Below are 16,787 nucleotides of genomic sequence, written 5' to 3' on the forward strand. Positions count from 1 at the left end.
AAATCTGACGTGTTCCACGGCCCTCGCCGTCCAATCAGCGAACACGTCGCATGTCCGCGGACATGACGCAAGGCCATGGGCCAATCGGGGTGCTGTCCGCAGAGCGAACAGGGAAGTCCGTCTGCGAAGCGAAAGCAGATATCACTAATTTTTTTGCCTTACATTTTGGTCATTTTTTAAAAAACTACTGGACAGATTTACACCAAATTTACAAAAGCACGCTTTTGGGACCAGGCCGCCGCTCCTGCCGCAAATTTGGTGTAAATACGTCCAGCGGTTCGGGCTGTAGCCGTGCGCAAAGTTTTTTCCCAATCAGTCTATGGGAAAAAAAAAAGTATATATGTTGTGTTAAAAAATGTCCAAATGTTTACCCGTGGGTGTTGGTTTAGTGTTGTGTACGAGATTGGATGCAAAGTGTATTAGTGATGTCAGTATGTACTCATTGGCTGTGGAGACTATTTGTGTTACTCATTTTGTTTCGAGATTCGAAGGGAGAGGGAAGGCTGTTAGTCTGTTGAAGGTTTTACATATTTCACATTAAACAGCACATTATTACAAATACATAATAAAATACACAATTACATTTCAAATGACAAATCAAAAGAATATTCCTAAAATCAATGTTTCCTAAAAGATGACAGTTTACAAACAATGTTATCACTTCAGTCCACACATTTACAGGGTAATTCATAGAATTTCGCACAAAACTGGCGCATGCGGCTGGTGCACAGTGTGCGCGTGCAAATGTCTGCACCAGCCGCGTGCGCTAAAATCGATTTCCGCGAACAGCGTATTCATGGATTTTAGCCTCCAAAACCAGCCGTGGCTCAGAGTGGTGCAGCGACCCTGCAGCAGCGCCAGTTACACCCCCAAGAACGCCCTCGCGCAAGGAAAAGCCATCAAAATCCCCAGTTCAGTGCAAAGGGCCGCGCTAACCCTGGACCAGTTTACAGGGCTGCCAAACAGCAAAGCCAAACGGGGAACGTGTATTACTGGGGTGCACGGGAAGTTTCACACGCAAAAGGGCCTGTGCGAGTGGGGTACGTGTATAACTGGGGTTCGCGAGAAGTTTCACACGCAAAAGGGCCCTGTGCGAGCGGGGTACGTGTATTATGGGGTTCGCGGGAAGTCTCACATGCCATTTCAGCAGGGTACGTGTATAACTGGGGTTCGTGGGAAGTATTACACGCGAAAGGGCCCTGTGCGAGTGGGGTACGTGTATTCCTGGGGTTCGCGTGAAGTTTGACACGCAAAAGGGCCCTGTGAAAGTGGGGTACGTGTATTCCTGGGGTTTGCGTGAAGTTTGACACGCGAAAGGGCAACGCCTGTGCGTGACACGTCACAGACGCGCTTACGCGCAAAGGGCCTTTGGTCCAATGAAATCGCGTACATGTGCTGACCCGCTTACACGCTAAGGGCCTTTCCTCGAATTACACGCTGACGTGCAAATTGTTCACGTGCCAAATCACTCCGTATCAAGCTGGCCACGCATACACACACGGAAGACCATGCTCCTGCCCTGTAGGCCATTTTCCTGCCCCCCAGGGCCCCGAGCACGCTCCCACCTGCCTTCTGCTGCTGCCTGACTGTCTGCTGCCCACGTGCCCGGCTATTTGGTGCCTGCACATCAGCCATCTGCAGGGGTCCAGTTGCTGTGTCCACCCCTGCTGGAACAGAAGACTCCTGACTGGGATACCATCGCTTCACAGCTCAGCCCCAGGACCCAGTTGCCCACCCACTCCTGCCTCTGGGGTTGCCATGTCGGGCACATCTCCATCTGGCAACATTGGCAACCCCCAGCCAGAGAGGCAGAGGGCCACCAGTTCACTGCCACCGAAGTTGGTGTCCTGGTGGAGCATGTCCTAGGGCATTATGATGCCCTCTTCGGAACATCACGCGACAACAAGGAAGGACGGGAGAGGATCTGGGACGACGTATTGGTTGCCATCAATGCGGAGGGGGTGGCAACCCGCGACATCAAGCACGTCAAGAAGCGCTGGGAGGACTTCAGGTCCAGGACCCGCCACAAGGCCCGGCGCCTCACGGAGGGGGGCCGGGCACGCATGAGTAACATCCAGATGAGGGTCCTGGAATGCGTAGGCCCAGCGCTCCATGCCCATATCCTTTGGAGGCAGACCGGTCCGGAGTTGAGCGGTAAGTGGCCAAGAATTGCTGTGTGAGACAGGGCATGTTGCAGTGTGCTGCTAGTCTGATGCTTGCCTGTATATATGACATAGGCCATGTATGGATGTGTGTATGCAGGGACATCATGGTCATGCATGTGAGACCAGTTATGTGTGAACCACATGGTTGGTGCACGTGTTTTAATGCAACATGGGGAGCTCTATGCAGAATGCACACATGAAAGCATAGCTGTCTGTTCCTGGACATGAAGGGGGGGTGAGGAATGGGTGCTTATGGCATGTACTTGAATGTGCACATGTGTGTGTGCCAGGACAATAGTTTACTGCAACTCCCATAGGCACAACAACATCAGTGCCATGGTTGGGAGGCGACCAAGCGGTAAGGGAGGCAAAGGTGGCCGACCCTCAAGAGGTGGGCGTGGTGGGCGAAGTAGGAGACGTGGCCGGGATTTGCAGGGTGCCCCCATGCCCCCATGTGTGGAGGAACAATCAGGGACACCCATGCTCCCCCCATGGTTGAAGGAAACATGGCTGACACCATCCAAGCTCAGCCCCTGTTGGACCAGCCCATTGTGGCACCTGACCTGGCACAGGATGACTCCTTGGCTGACTTCCAGATCAGCCAGTCTAGGCCACGTGTGGCGGTGCAAGTTGTTGTCACCAATCCACGTGGATCTGGGGCAGCTATGTCATCTGCTGCCCCAAGTATGCAGGGTGGGGAGGCTGCAGGGGCAGCTGCAGCTCCATCCACCCCAGCTCTGACTCTCCCAGCCAGGACAGTGTCAGTCCAGGTCCATCAAACTGACGTTCCCCCTGCCAACATTACCCTGCAACCAATGCCTGCATCAAGACCTATGGTCATTGTGCATTCCCACACTCCTACTACCCAGTCCACCGGTGATTCTGCCCCTACTGACCGGAGCGGCATAAGCCACTCTGGCTCTGCTCCACCTTTAAAGAAGAGGAAGAAGGGTGCTCTGGCATGACAGGCTGAGATGCCAGACACGGTTACACACTCCGGTACCTCAAGGAAGCCTTGCTTTAATGAACCGGAACTTGATGCACTTGTGGGCTATCTGTCGGCACATAGCCACAAAATGCTGGTGACTGCAGGGTGCAAGACCACACCTGGTCAATGTAAGGCACACTGGCAGACCATCGCCGACCGAATAAGTGCCCTTGGATTTGTGTGGCGCTCAGCTAATGATTGCTACAAGCGGTGGAATGACCTGAAACGCAGAGCAAAGAACAAGCTGGCCTCAAATCATGCCACTACTCTGGTGACTGGCGGTGGGTCTCCACAAGAGGACAACAAACTCACTGAACATGAGTCTGTTGCTGGGGCCTTCGTCACAGAGGAACAGATCCAAGGTGTGGGAGGACTACCTGATTATGATGCATTGTCCGGTGAGTGCCCATGCATGTGTGTGTAATGCATGTGTATGTTGTTTGGGTGACGGGTTCTGATTGAGTGCCAGGTGAGGGTGTGTGTGCCTGAGTGGTATGGGTCACCCATGTGCTTCATCCAAAAGATTCAGCGGCCTTGGATTTGGGTGTAACAGTATCCCTTCTGCCCACATTAGTAATTTTGCTCAACATTACTGCAGTTGCTCTTGAAGTGGCATCTTGCAACAACATTGTTTGTATTTTTCAGTGTTCGTTCAGGCTGATTGTTACAATTCTCCCACTTTTGCTATGCATTCCCCAGCCCTATTGTCATGTTTGTGACATGCTTCTGTCATTGATGAACCCCACATTGGCCCACATGTGTTAACTTGTTAGATGAAGGATTTGACCATTCAGGCTAATTGAGTATTGGCCTGATCACAGGAATTTTTGGGGCCTGTTTGAATGTGGAACATGATAGGTCTTTCCTGTCATGTTGAAGTGACCAACCATTGATGTGTACATCGGCCTGCAATCACTGTATTTTTTTACACTGGATGTGTTGCAGTGTGTGGCACATGCCTATATTGTCACACTATGTAGCATTTTTGATCTCATCATGTCCATCTCACATGGATGGCTGACAGTATTCATTCACTGACATATGGATGTACTTGTGGAATGTACCATGGCTATGGTACATGCCATCTGTGTGATGGCATGTGTCATGTATGTGTATTGGACATGCCACTCACAGGCCAATGTGTGATGGCAGTGCTACCCAGCATGCAGCAAATGTGTTGCTCTTCCATCTTGGTGTCATCAGTGTCTGCCTTTTGCCTCCCCTTCCAACTCAGTGACAGTGCATGCATGGGAGGGTTATAGTCATGTGGGACATGTGTAAATCATGTACTGGTTTTGTAGCTTGTCAGGCCTATTTGTGTGCTATGGTGCTAATGCCTGTTTCCATTTTTTGTCTTTCATGTTTTTGCAGGTGATGACGCACTTGATGCTGTTGAGGTTGAGGAGATGGTGCAGACCCAGGAGGAATCTCAGGCACGACCGGGCACCAGTGGGGGACGTGGTGTGGTGGTGTGTGAGAACCCAATCTTGCTGGAGACCATTCTGTCGAGGGGTGCCTCTGGGTGCACCTCCCCAGACCTTTATTCAGGTGCTGGTTCGGATGATGAGACCTATGTAGCGTCGCAGGTAAGTGTTTCTGGCAGGGTTTCTGTTCTGTCCAACCCACCTGTACCAGGGGTAGAACACTCTATGGGGATGTCAGTGTTGGTAAGTCCGCCTTTGGCGGTTACGGATGCAGGGTCACACTCCACAACATCTGATCCTGTTCCTGGGCCAGCAGATCAGAGGGGGAATGCAGTCCTGCATCCTCAGGCAGTGCCGGCACAGCAAGGCGCAGATCGTCTTGCCCCAAACAGGTGTGGTGCCCGCTGACATGGTGGACCTACGCCACCAGGCAATGCTGCATGGGAACAATCTATTTACGGTATGGCAACCCAACAGGCAGCATCAGTTGAGATGATGGCTCAAGCAATGGAGTGGGTGGCCACTTCCATTGTCCCCCCTGAAAGGCAGATGGAACAACTACAGCAGGCAACAGACTCCATTTGCCAATCACACAGGGAGGACATGTTGGCGTCCAACAGGGACAGACGGGCGGCACTGGAGACTCTACGTCAATCCATATCAATAGAGTCCCAGGGCCACAGGGAAGCCCTGAGGGTAGAGCTCCATCACCTCAGGGAGACTCTTGTTGACCTTGAGGCTCCCACTAACTTGAGGACAGAACAGCAGCTGGAGTGGCTCACACGTTCGCTCTCAGCTGAGATGCAGGCAACTCGGGAGGAGATCCAGGCATCACGTCAGGTGCTGCATGGGGATTTCTGCACTATAATCCTCCAGAACGAGACCTTCCACACCTGCATGCTTGTTGCCATGGAAGACCATACCAGGGCTTTGCGTGGGCTGCCTCCCATAGCACCACCACCTCCTGTGGCAGCACCACCTCCTGTGGCAGCAGCAGAGGGTGATGAGAGCGACAGCAGCAGTTCTCCCACATTGGCATAGCCGTGCAGGCCATGAGCCCATGGAGGTGTTTTTTTCCCCAACATCCACACAGGTGGGTGTTGGTGCGCACCCTGTCCTCGGACCTCCTGGGTGGCCTCCCCCCTGACCCCCACATGGCCATTTTTTATTTTTGTTTTTTGATTTTTTATTTTTTTTGTTTTTTACAGTGTGTTGCCTTGTGTGGCTCCCGTGGGCATCCACTGTATTCCGGCTGGGAAAATGTTTCTTGTCCTGAGTTTGGGCTAGATGCTTGGGTTCGTGAGACACACACCCCTCCTGCTTCCCGTTTCCATGGGCTTGCAAAGGGTGTGCCCAAGTGACATTGACTTACACGGTGACGTAGGACTCCCATGAGCTGTGTGGGCAGTCAGTAGTCAATACTGTGTATACATTCCTAGTGGATATGGTTGTTGAATTGTACACTGCATGGTGTATTGCTATTTGCTTGTGCATCCATGTCTTTCACCTAATTTGCAGGTTAATTCCTCATGTCTTCAAAAGGCCGTCTACTTTGGAGATGGAGTTCATGTTGTAAGCAGTGCACTTGGACATTTGCGTGGCAGCAGCACTGTACAGTTGGAAGTGGCCGATGTGCTGGCATGATCAGATTGTAAGACTACCACTACTTTAACTTAGTACTGTCATGTTTATGCTATGTTTGAGGTTGTGTAGCTGCATTGTATTGTTGGTAAGTATTTGGTCATGTGTGTTGTTAGTTCTACATTACTGGGAGCATATTGTGTGTGGGCAGTTTCCATTAGGGACACTGTACTTTGACACTTGTGTCATGTTTTGGTGATTGCTTTGTTTGCTCTCACATAGCATGACATGCCATGGTGTGTTGGGTGGCGGTGCTGGGGAGGGGTTGGGTGACATGGCACTGTTGTCATGTTGTATTTTGCAAGGGGGAAATGATTTTTGCAGCATAGAAGTGTGTCTTTTGATGACACATCATTGGTGGTGTTTGTGTAGGTAGGAATGCACACAATGTAACACTTCCAGGTGACCAATCTCAGGCTGTTATGGTTGTGACAGTTGACTGTCCCTTATGTCATCATCATTGATTGTCAGATGGTATGTGCCAGGGCTGTGTGCACTCCACAGGGGTGTGATTTTAGGTGAAGTAATTAGCCACCAGCTGCGTACGGGCTGCCTCACCCTGTGCCCTTTCCCCCTCCCATGCGCAGTGGGCGTGCATGTGGTTGGGGATGTGGGGGCACCACCATGTCCACGGGCAGGCCCCGGCGTGTTGCAACGTTGTGCAGGACACATGCTGCCACTACGATCCTGCACAGTACTGGGAGAGCGTATAACAGCTGCCCGCCAGAATGGTCAAGGGAGCGAAAGCGTGACTTGAGCACTCCGAATGTGCGTTCCACTATGCCCCGGGTTGCAATGTGGGCTGTGTTGTATCTTACCTCGGGTGGCGTGGTGGGGTTCCGAATTGGCGTCATCATGTGGGTGCTCTGGGGGTAGGCACTGTCCCCTGGGGAGGTGGTAATGGGTATCATTAGTGGGGTTGTAACATTACTCAGTATCTGACATGCATGCATGTGCTGTGGCATTTATACTCACCGAGCAGCCATGTATCGCCATGCCGCCAAGCTTCTAGGTCCCCGTTTAGGGTTGACATTCTGTAAATGAAACTGTTGTGGTTGTACCCTGGATAGTTGGCATATACTGAGGTGATGATTCCCTTGGCATCACATACTACCTGGACGTTGATGAAATGCCAGTGCTTGCGGTTTCTATAGATGTGCTCTAATGCCCTGGGGGGGACGTAGAGCGACATGGGTGCAGTCAATGGCACCTAGCACTTTGGGGAAGTGTGCCACCCCGTAAAAATCCTGGACGACAGCCTGCCTTTCTGCAGGTGTTCTGGGCAGGTATATGTGCCTGCGGACTGATGGGCGTGCAGTCATGATGGCCAAGACCTGGTGTAGGCAGCGTGACTGCGTGGCCTGTGACACCCCCCCCCCACTATAGCAGTTGTCCGTTGAAATGATCCAGTGGCCAAGAAGTGCAGTACATTGAGGACCTTATGCAGGGGGCTGAGTGCTTGGGAGCACAGGGTGGGTGATGTGAGGTCATCCTCCCACTCACTGACCTGGTCGAGTATTATGTGAGGTGGAAACCTGTACTTCCCATACACCTGGTCATCAGGCATCCCAAAAAGGCTGGTTCTGAGTGTAAAAATTCTGGGCCTGACTATCCTCCTCCTCCTACGGTATCCCACGACCACTGCTGCTAGGAACGGTATATTCATCCTGGCGTCTGTGCTTGTTTGTTGTTTGCGCGCACTTTTATGCTGCGTGGGTCCACGTACGCCTGCTTCCTGCTGGCGTACGTGTTTCCTGATTGGCGCGTCTTTTTTGGCGCACAACTTAGCCCCGTTCGATTCCATGAATACGTGTTTTGAACGTGCGTGTGGGCGTTCCGGGCACTTGCTGTGATGCCGGAAATGCATCTGAGGGACAGGGCCTCTGAATCCTTGTCCTTTCTCTGTTTTTACCGTGTGTTCTGTCATGTTTTCTGCCCAGGAGTCCATGAGGGACTCCTGGCAGTGCAGCTCTCTTTTGATTTGGTGAACAGACCCATGGGATACCCTTATGGCACCCATGGGTAGGGGTACAACCCTGTGCCCCTAGTGTATGTTTTTGGGCACCTGTGGGTGGCCCACAGAGCAGGGTATGGGCTGGTGGCAGCTCCATGCTGAATTTGACAGGTGCTCTGGGTGTCCTCCATTTTGGGATACCCAGGCCCTGCCATTGGAATCAGTTGATTCCTGATAGGAAACAAGATGGCCCCTGTGGCCTCTTGCTTTCTATTGCCTGTTATCTTGTTTTTCCCAAAGTCCTGGGAAGCCCTGACTCTGTCCCTTCCCCCTGACTGGCTGTTGGGTGGAAGTTCCATATATGGTGTTGTTGTGAAGGCCCAGCTAGACTGACTGGAGCCTTCCCAGTGACTGTATGTTGTGGGTACCTCCTGTGGGTGGGACCTGGGTGAATGGAGTGTGTGACCAATATACACTCCTTGTTGTGGTTGTCTGGTTTCTGGCATGAGAGACAAAGACTGAGACAGCCCTGCCCGAAACTGGCCTGAATGCAGTGTGTAGTGTTGAATGGCTGGGTACTTGTCCCAATCCACATTCCTTGTTGTGAGTGTCTGAAAGGGAGGAGTGTGGCCTGAATGCACTGTGTGCCTGATTGGCTGACTGACTGCATGAATGCCCTTCTGTGTGATTGGCTGCTGTGTGTGTGCCAGCAGTGTGGATGAGAGACAGAATAGTATATCTGGGGACCTCTCACCACTGGAAATTGTTCAGAAGCATTCAGAAGCTGAGTCTCCACTCAAGAGTAACTGGATTTGCTGATCCTCGACGTCCAGCTGGAAGAAGAAGACTTGCTGTGGCATTTGCTTCGACGGAACTGAAGGTTGTCGAAATTGTCGAGGGCTGACCCGAGAGAGGACCTGGCTAGGCGCCCTCTTCCCGTGCTCCGAGGGACCATCGAGCACCGCTGAATCTTCGCCGAAGCGCCCTGGAAGTCAGACCCTCGAAAGGCTGCCGACCCGAGACGGGACCGCCGAGGAGATCGAAGTGAAGCACCCGGACATCGACGCCGTCGAAGTCCATTGCCGTCGACCAGGGTTCGCAGGTCTGTGTAACCGCTGGAGGCCCGTCGAAGTTGTGTGCCCAGCCGTGGGAACCACTTGACGCCGTGCCGCCGACGATCGGAGCCGTCCGCTCCATTGCCTAAGAACATTCAATCGAAGGACTCTCTCGACCGCATCGTCGACCGCTTATCCTGCCGGAGAAAGTCGAGGACGACCAACGCGCCGAGGAGAAACCTGCCGGTGGGTTTCCCGCCACCCGACGACCCCAAAGACTCGGACGACTCGACGCCCTTGCTGGGCTCCCGTCTCTACAATCTTTGCGGTCCAGAACTATTGTCATCGAGGTGCCCCGCACACCTCCGCCTTGCAGGACGCCGACGCCCCGACGCCGACGAGCACCGCTCGGACGGAGCTGCCGCCTCTTCGACAACGTTCGGCCTCGTTTGTCGACGGACGTTCGACGCCCCGTGCCTCCCGCCTGAAAAGGAAGGCATTCAAGAAGGGCCGTCGATTCCCCGTCGCCGAACAGCGAGTCCCTCGACGCTTGTCGACGCCTTTTCGAGGAACTCGACTCCACCAGGTACATTGGGGGGGTAAAAACATTATAGGAGAGAAATAGACTATTGAACAATATCTGGACTGGGCTGGTGTTATATCTCTTTATTTTGCAGGTTGCCCAGGTGGGGGGATCTCCACACAGAACTGTGTCCAGTAGCAAGGGCCAGTATTCTGCCTATTGTTTCAACCCTCTGTTATCTCTCCTCTCTCTATTGCTGGTTTCCTTCTTATTGATCTGTGTGCCATTTCTACAGTATTGTGAATGCACTTTAATGAGGTCTAATATTAGTGGTACCACTTTAGAATTGTAGATATTTACCATTGCTGATTTTCCTGAGCACAAAGTGCGTTATTGTGATAAGTGTACATAACCCTTGAATATTAATTATATAAAGACTGTGTTTTCAGTAATACAGTGTGTGGACATTCCTTTGTGGGGGCTTGGGGATACACTGTACTTAAGAACCAGCCTGCATCACCTCCTGAGAAGCTAGGCCTTGATTGCTCGCCCATCGCTACCGTATTAGAGAATCTTGGCTGGGGTCCTCTGTGCCTCCCCTCTACCATATAGAGAGCAGAAGTACAGACCCCCCCACCGGTCTTCTTTACAAAGCTGGTGGCAGCGGTGGGATGCTTATGGTTTTAAGACTCAGTGTATAACCGTGCCACTTACAAAATATCCGCACTTTATTAGATTAAGGTTTGGGTGTGTACCAAATAACTGCATTACAGGCAATGGAGCCCATTGCAAATGGTAAATTGACTCGGATGAGCTTAGAGGCTCTCCAGAGTGCTTGTGAAGCCAGGGAGTTGGACTTTGTGGATAAGTCTAGGGCTGAGCTGATAGCTGCCCTGGTGGACTACCAGACTGATGGTGAAACCCTTGATGAAGGGGGGGATGCAACCAGTGAGGACTCTGCCCCTGGGGTTGTCGCTGAATCTGTTTCTGGGAATGCCACCATTCCTGCTGCCTCTGTTCCAAACCCCAGCAATTCCATGGAACTTGAGTTATTAAGGATGAAATTGGCCTTTGAATATCGCAAGTTGGAAATAGAAGCTGAGCTTAAGAAAGAGGAGCTGGCACAGCAAGTGGAACTCAAGAATAGGGATCTTGCGCTCAAAGACAAGGACACTGAATGTCAGAGAATCCAGCTAGAGAGAGCTAGAGTGGAGACTTCAGCTAGACCAATTGAGAGTGGCAGGTCCCCAGCCACCAAGTTTATGAAAGATTTGGTTGGTGTGTTTGTGGAGGGTTCAGATATCCTCCAATGGATTGAAGCGTTTGAAATGGCTTGTGCAATTCATGATGTAGATAAAAGAGATTGGGCTAAGTGTTTGTTAAGCAGAGTGCCTCAAACTGGATATGACTGTATTCTGAAGCTGAGTGTGGAAGAAAGGGGTCAGTATGAGTGTATGAAGTCTGCTTTGATTGCCAAGTTTGGCAAGACACCTGCCCAATACCTTAAAAGGTTCAGGGAATTTAAGAAAAGAGAGAATGTGTCTTGGGTTGACTGGGTGAGTACTGCGCACATGAACATGATGGGGTGGATTGATGGATACAAGGTGAAAACTTTTGTTGAGTTGTCCCACCTCTTGTTTTTTGAGCATTTTTCTGAAGCCTGTTCACCAGAGCTGCGTCAGTATGTGGCTGACCAGAACATTTTGGACCCCTTTAAGCTGGCTAGGTTGGCTGACAAGTGGGTCTCCCACCGGGTGTCCCCTAAGGACTCCAGTGGGAAGGACAAGGACAAAGAAAAGGGGGCCTCTCAGAAAGCTGAGGAGTCCCAAAAGCAGTCACAGTCAGGTAAACCAAAACCTTCCTCTCCTAAGACCCAAAAATCTAGTGGGGATAAGTCCTCTGTGGGTGGGAATAAGAGTAGTGGTCCACCTGCTGCAAAGCAGGCTCCCAGTGGTTCCAGTACCGTACCCCGCACTCCTGGCACTTGTTGGGATTGTGGGGCTCTGGATCACAAAAGGGGTGACCCCAAGTGTAAAGGTAAGGCACTTGGAGTACAGGCTGTCAGCCTGACCTACCCTTACCCCGTGTCTGAGGTGGAGGCCACTGTCCTCCCCTCCTCTACAGGAATCACATTTGGTGCTCCAGTAGAGATTTCCTTAGTGTCCCTTGGGGCCTGGGACCAGTACGCAGAAGTACTGGCGACTATCCCACAGAACACCCGTAGATTTTTGAGAAGTGTCCTCTTGAATGGCCAGCCTTCTACTGGTTTGAGAGACACTGGGGCAAGCATGACAGTGGTGGACAGGACCCTGCTCAAGCCAGAGGACTATGAAGGTGCTCCTCTGCAAACCACCAGGTTAGCTGGTGGGCCTCCCAAATTATCGCCTGTAGCCCTAGTCACACTCATGATTGGAGACAAGACAGCAAAGCTTCCTGTCCTGGTTCAGGACAATGTCCCTGCTAACATTCTGTTAGGAAATGATCTAGTAGAGTTGGGGTTGATCTCGGATGGTCTTCCCATGACTGCTGCTGCAGTCACTAGGTCACAGGTGACACCGGGTCTGGCTGTGAGTCAGGTATCCGAGCCAAAGGCGAGGCCTAAGGCAAGAAGAAGGAAGACCAAGAAGGCCACCTCTGTGGAGGGAACACCTTCTCTTCCTGCTGTTCCGACAGCACCCAATGGGATCCATGCTCCGGACGGGCTGGGTCCAGCGGAAAACCCAAACTCAACTCCTGTGGGAGAAGAGACAGAAGACTCTCCTGTGGGAGAGGTTCTCAACCCGGAGGATCATCCCGACCTTCAATGCTTGTTAGCTGAAGGGGGACCCCCCCGGGCAGACTTCTGTAAGGGACAGAGAGAGTGCCACTCTCTCGAGGGCCTGAGGAAACAGGCCCTGTCCCAGGCACAAGGTGAAGTGCCTAGGACATTCAAGATTTATTGGGAGGGTGAGCTCCTTGTTAGTGAGCCCACTAAGCCCGAACCTGGTGCCCGCAAGAGGTTGGTGGTACCCCAGGTTTACAGGCCCTTCCTACTGCAGTTGGCGCATGAGGTGCCCTTGGCTGGTCATCTTGGGACCAAGAAGACTAAGCAGAGGCTCTCTGCCCATTTCTACTGGCCACGGATGGGAGTAGAGGTGGAGTCCCACTGCAGGACCTGCCCCACTTGTCAGTTGTCTGGCAAGACTGGAGGCAGGGTCATTGCCCCACTGCAGCCATTACCAGTGGTTGGCACACCATTTGAGAGGGTGGGCATCGACATCGTCGGTCCCCTTGACCCTCCCACTTCAGGTGGACATCGGTTCATCCTGGTCTTGGTAGATCATGCCACCAGGTACCCTGAGGCAATACCCCTTCGGACTGTTACTGCCAAGGTGGTTGCCAGGGCTCTCCTGGGCATTTTCACCCGTGTTGGATTCCCCAAGGAGGTTGTCTCTGACCGAGGATCCAACTTCATGTCTAGTTACATGAAAACCATGTGGAAAGAGTGCGGGGTAACCTACAAGTTCTCCACCTCTTACCACCCCCAGACCAATGGTCTGGTTGAGAGATTTAACAAAACTCTCAAGGGCATGCTAGGTGCTTTGGAAGAGCCCCTAAGGAGGAAATGGGATCTCCTCCTGCCATGCCTGCTGTTTTCTTACAGAGAGGTACCTCAAGAGGGTGTTGGTTTCAGCCCCTTTGAGTTACTCTTTGGACATCCCGTGAGGGGGCCCCTCGCCTTGATCCGAGAAGGCTTGGAAGCCACCCCTCCAGGTCCCGCCAAGCAAGTGGGGGACTATGTGTTAGGCCTCAGGCGGAGGATGACACAAATGATGGGTCAGGCAACAGCAAATCTCAAGGCCAGCCAGGAATTGAATAAGTACTGGCATGACCTGAAAGCTTCGCAAGTGGATTGGACTCCGGGACAGGAAATCCTTGTGATGGAGCCTACCAAGCCTAGAGCTTTGGCAGACAAGTGGACTGGACCCTTCAGGATCATCTCCAAGATGGGCGAAGTCAATTATCTGGTGGACATGGGAGCCTCTGGGGTAGCCCCCCAGGTATTCCATGTCAACAGGCTCAAGCCTTTCCACAGGCGAGCAGAGGTCTCATGTCTCTTGCTAGCTTCAGGGCAAGAAGAGGATGAGAGTGAGCCCCTTCCTGATTTGCTGCATAGCAACCCTCAGGATGGCTCAGTGGAGGGAGTACAACTCTCTCCCGATTTGACAACAGAGCAGCAGAGGGCCTGCCGGGCTTTGCTCCAGCAGTATGCCCCTCTGTTTTCACTGACACCGGGCCTTACACCGTGGTGTAAGCACGAAATTGACACTGGTGACAGTGTGCCTGTCAAAAGCAGGAGCTATCGTATGTCAGATACCGTCAAAAACCACATCCAGGCTGAGGTCGCCAAGATGTTGGATCTGGGTGTTATTGAACCCTCCACCAGTCCCTGGTCCAGTCCAGTGGTCCTTGTCCCCAAGGCAAGTTCCCCGGCGGGTACCAAGGATTGGAGGTTCTGTGTGGACTACCGAGGAGTCAATGCCGTCACCAAAACTGACGCGCACCCATTGCCCAGGGCTGATGAGCTCGTGGACACTATAGGGGCTGCCAAATTTGTGAGCACCTTTGACCTTACCTCAGGCTATTGGCAAATAGCTCTGACGGACCATGCCAAGGAAAAGACGGCATTCTCCACACCTGAGGGACTCTACCAGTTTAGGGTCATGCCCTTTGGGTTGAAGAATGCCCCTGCCACCTTCCAGAGATTGGTCAACCATGCGCTCAGTGGGCTGGAAGCCTTTTGTGTGGCTTACTTAGACGACATTGCCGTCTACAGTTCCACCTGGGAAGAGCATTTGACACATCTGGATAAGGTGTTGCAGGCCTTGAAAAGGGCTAACCTCACTATCAAGGCCACCAAGTGCCAGATAGCTCAGGGGAAAGTTACCTATCTTGGTCATGAGGTAGGAGGGGGTCAAATCCAACCTCTCTCCAGTAAAGTACAGGACGTACAGAACTGGGAGACTCCCACTACTCAAACCCAGGTGAGAGCCTTTTTGGGCCTCACTGGGTACTATCGCAATTTCATGGCAGACTATGGAACCATAGCTGCACCCCTGACAGCTCTAACTTCACCCAAACAGCCTAGGAAGGTTAATTGGACTGAAGACTGTCAGAGGGCCTTTGATGGCTTGAAAGAAAGTCTGTGTAGGGCACCTGTGTTGAGTGCGCCTGACTACAGCCGACCCTTTATCGTCCAGACGGATGCCTGCGACACCGGAATTGGAGCTGTCTTGTCCCAGTTAGATGACAAAGGGAGAGAACATCCTATCATATTCATCAGTAGACAACTCAAGGGTAGAGAACTTAGGTGGGCTACTGTTGAAAAGGAATGTTTTAGTATAGTTTGGAGCCTTAGGCGTTTTAGGCCCTACCTTACGGGGTCCACCTTCAAGGTCCAAACAGATCATAAGCCCCTGAAGCGGCTTATGCAGATGAAGGGTGAGAATCCGAAATTGCTCAGGTGGTCGATTAGCCTACAAGGGCTAGACTTCACCATAGAGCACAGACCAGGGAAGAGTCACGATAATGCAGATGGCCTTTCCAGAAGGTATGTTGACCGTCTGGATGAGGGTGTCTATCCCGTGGGAGATTAGGCACCCTCCACCTCAGTCTGGGGGGGGCGACTGTGATGCCGGAAATGCATCTGAGGGACAGGGCCTCTGAATCCTTGTCCTTTCTCTGTTTTTACCGTGTGTTCTGTCATGTTTTCTGCCCAGGAGTCCATGAGGGACTCCTGGCAGTGCAGCTCTCTTTTGATTTGGTGAACAGACCCATGGGATACCCTTATGGCACCCATGGGTAGGGGTACAACCCTGTGCCCCTAGTGTATGTTTTTGGGCACCTGTGGGTGGCCCACAGAGCAGGGTATGGGCTGGTGGCAGCTCCATGCTGAATTTGACAGGTGCTCTGGGTGTCCTCCATTTTGGGATACCCAGGCCCTGCCATTGGAATCAGTTGATTCCTGATAGGAAACAAGATGGCCCCTGTGGCCTCTTGCTTTCTATTGCCTGTTATCTTGTTTTTCCCAAAGTCCTGGGAAGCCCTGACTCTGTCCCTTCCCCCTGACTGGCTGTTGGGTGGAAGTTCCATATATGGTGTTGTTGTGAAGGCCCAGCTAGACTGACTGGAGCCTTCCCAGTGACTGTATGTTGTGGGTACCTCCTGTGGGTGGGACCTGGGTGAATGGAGTGTGTGACCAATATACACTCCTTGTTGTGGTTGTCTGGTTTCTGGCATGAGAGACAAAGACTGAGACAGCCCTGCCCGAAACTGGCCTGAATGCAGTGTGTAGTGTTGAATGGCTGGGTACTTGTCCCAATCCACATTCCTTGTTGTGAGTGTCTGAAAGGGAGGAGTGTGGCCTGAATGCACTGTGTGCCTGATTGGCTGACTGACTGCATGAATGCCCTTCTGTGTGATTGGCTGCTGTGTGTGTGCCAGCAGTGTGGATGAGAGACAGAATAGTATATCTGGGGACCTCTCACCACTGGAAATTGTTCAGAAGCATTCAGAAGCTGAGTCTCCACTCAAGAGTAACTGGATTTGCTGATCCTCGACGTCCAGCTGGAAGAAGAAGACTTGCTGTGGCATTTGCTTCGACGGAACTGAAGGTTGTCGAAATTGTCGAGGGCTGACCCGAGAGAGGACCTGGCTAGGCGCCCTCTTCCCGTGCTCCGAGGGACCATCGAGCACCGCTGAATCTTCGCCGAAGCGCCCTGGAAGTCAGACCCTCGAAAGGCTGCCGACCCGAGACGGGACCGCCGAGGAGATCGAAGTGAAGCACCCGGACATCGACGCCGTCGAAGTCCATTGCCGTCGACCAGGGTTCGCAGGTCTGTGTAACCGCTGGAGGCCCGTCGAAGTTGTGTGCCCAGCCGTGGGAACCACTTGACGCCGTGCCGCCGACGATCGGAGCCGTCCGCTCCATTGCCTAAGAACATTCAATCGAAGGACTCTCTCGACCGCATCGTCGACCGCTTATCCTGCCGGAGAAA

This window comes from Ambystoma mexicanum, chromosome 4q, assembly GCF_040938575.1.
Source record: "Ambystoma mexicanum isolate Mex_15411 chromosome 4q, UKY_AmexF1_1, whole genome shotgun sequence".
NCBI lineage: Eukaryota > Metazoa > Chordata > Amphibia > Caudata > Ambystomatidae > Ambystoma > Ambystoma mexicanum.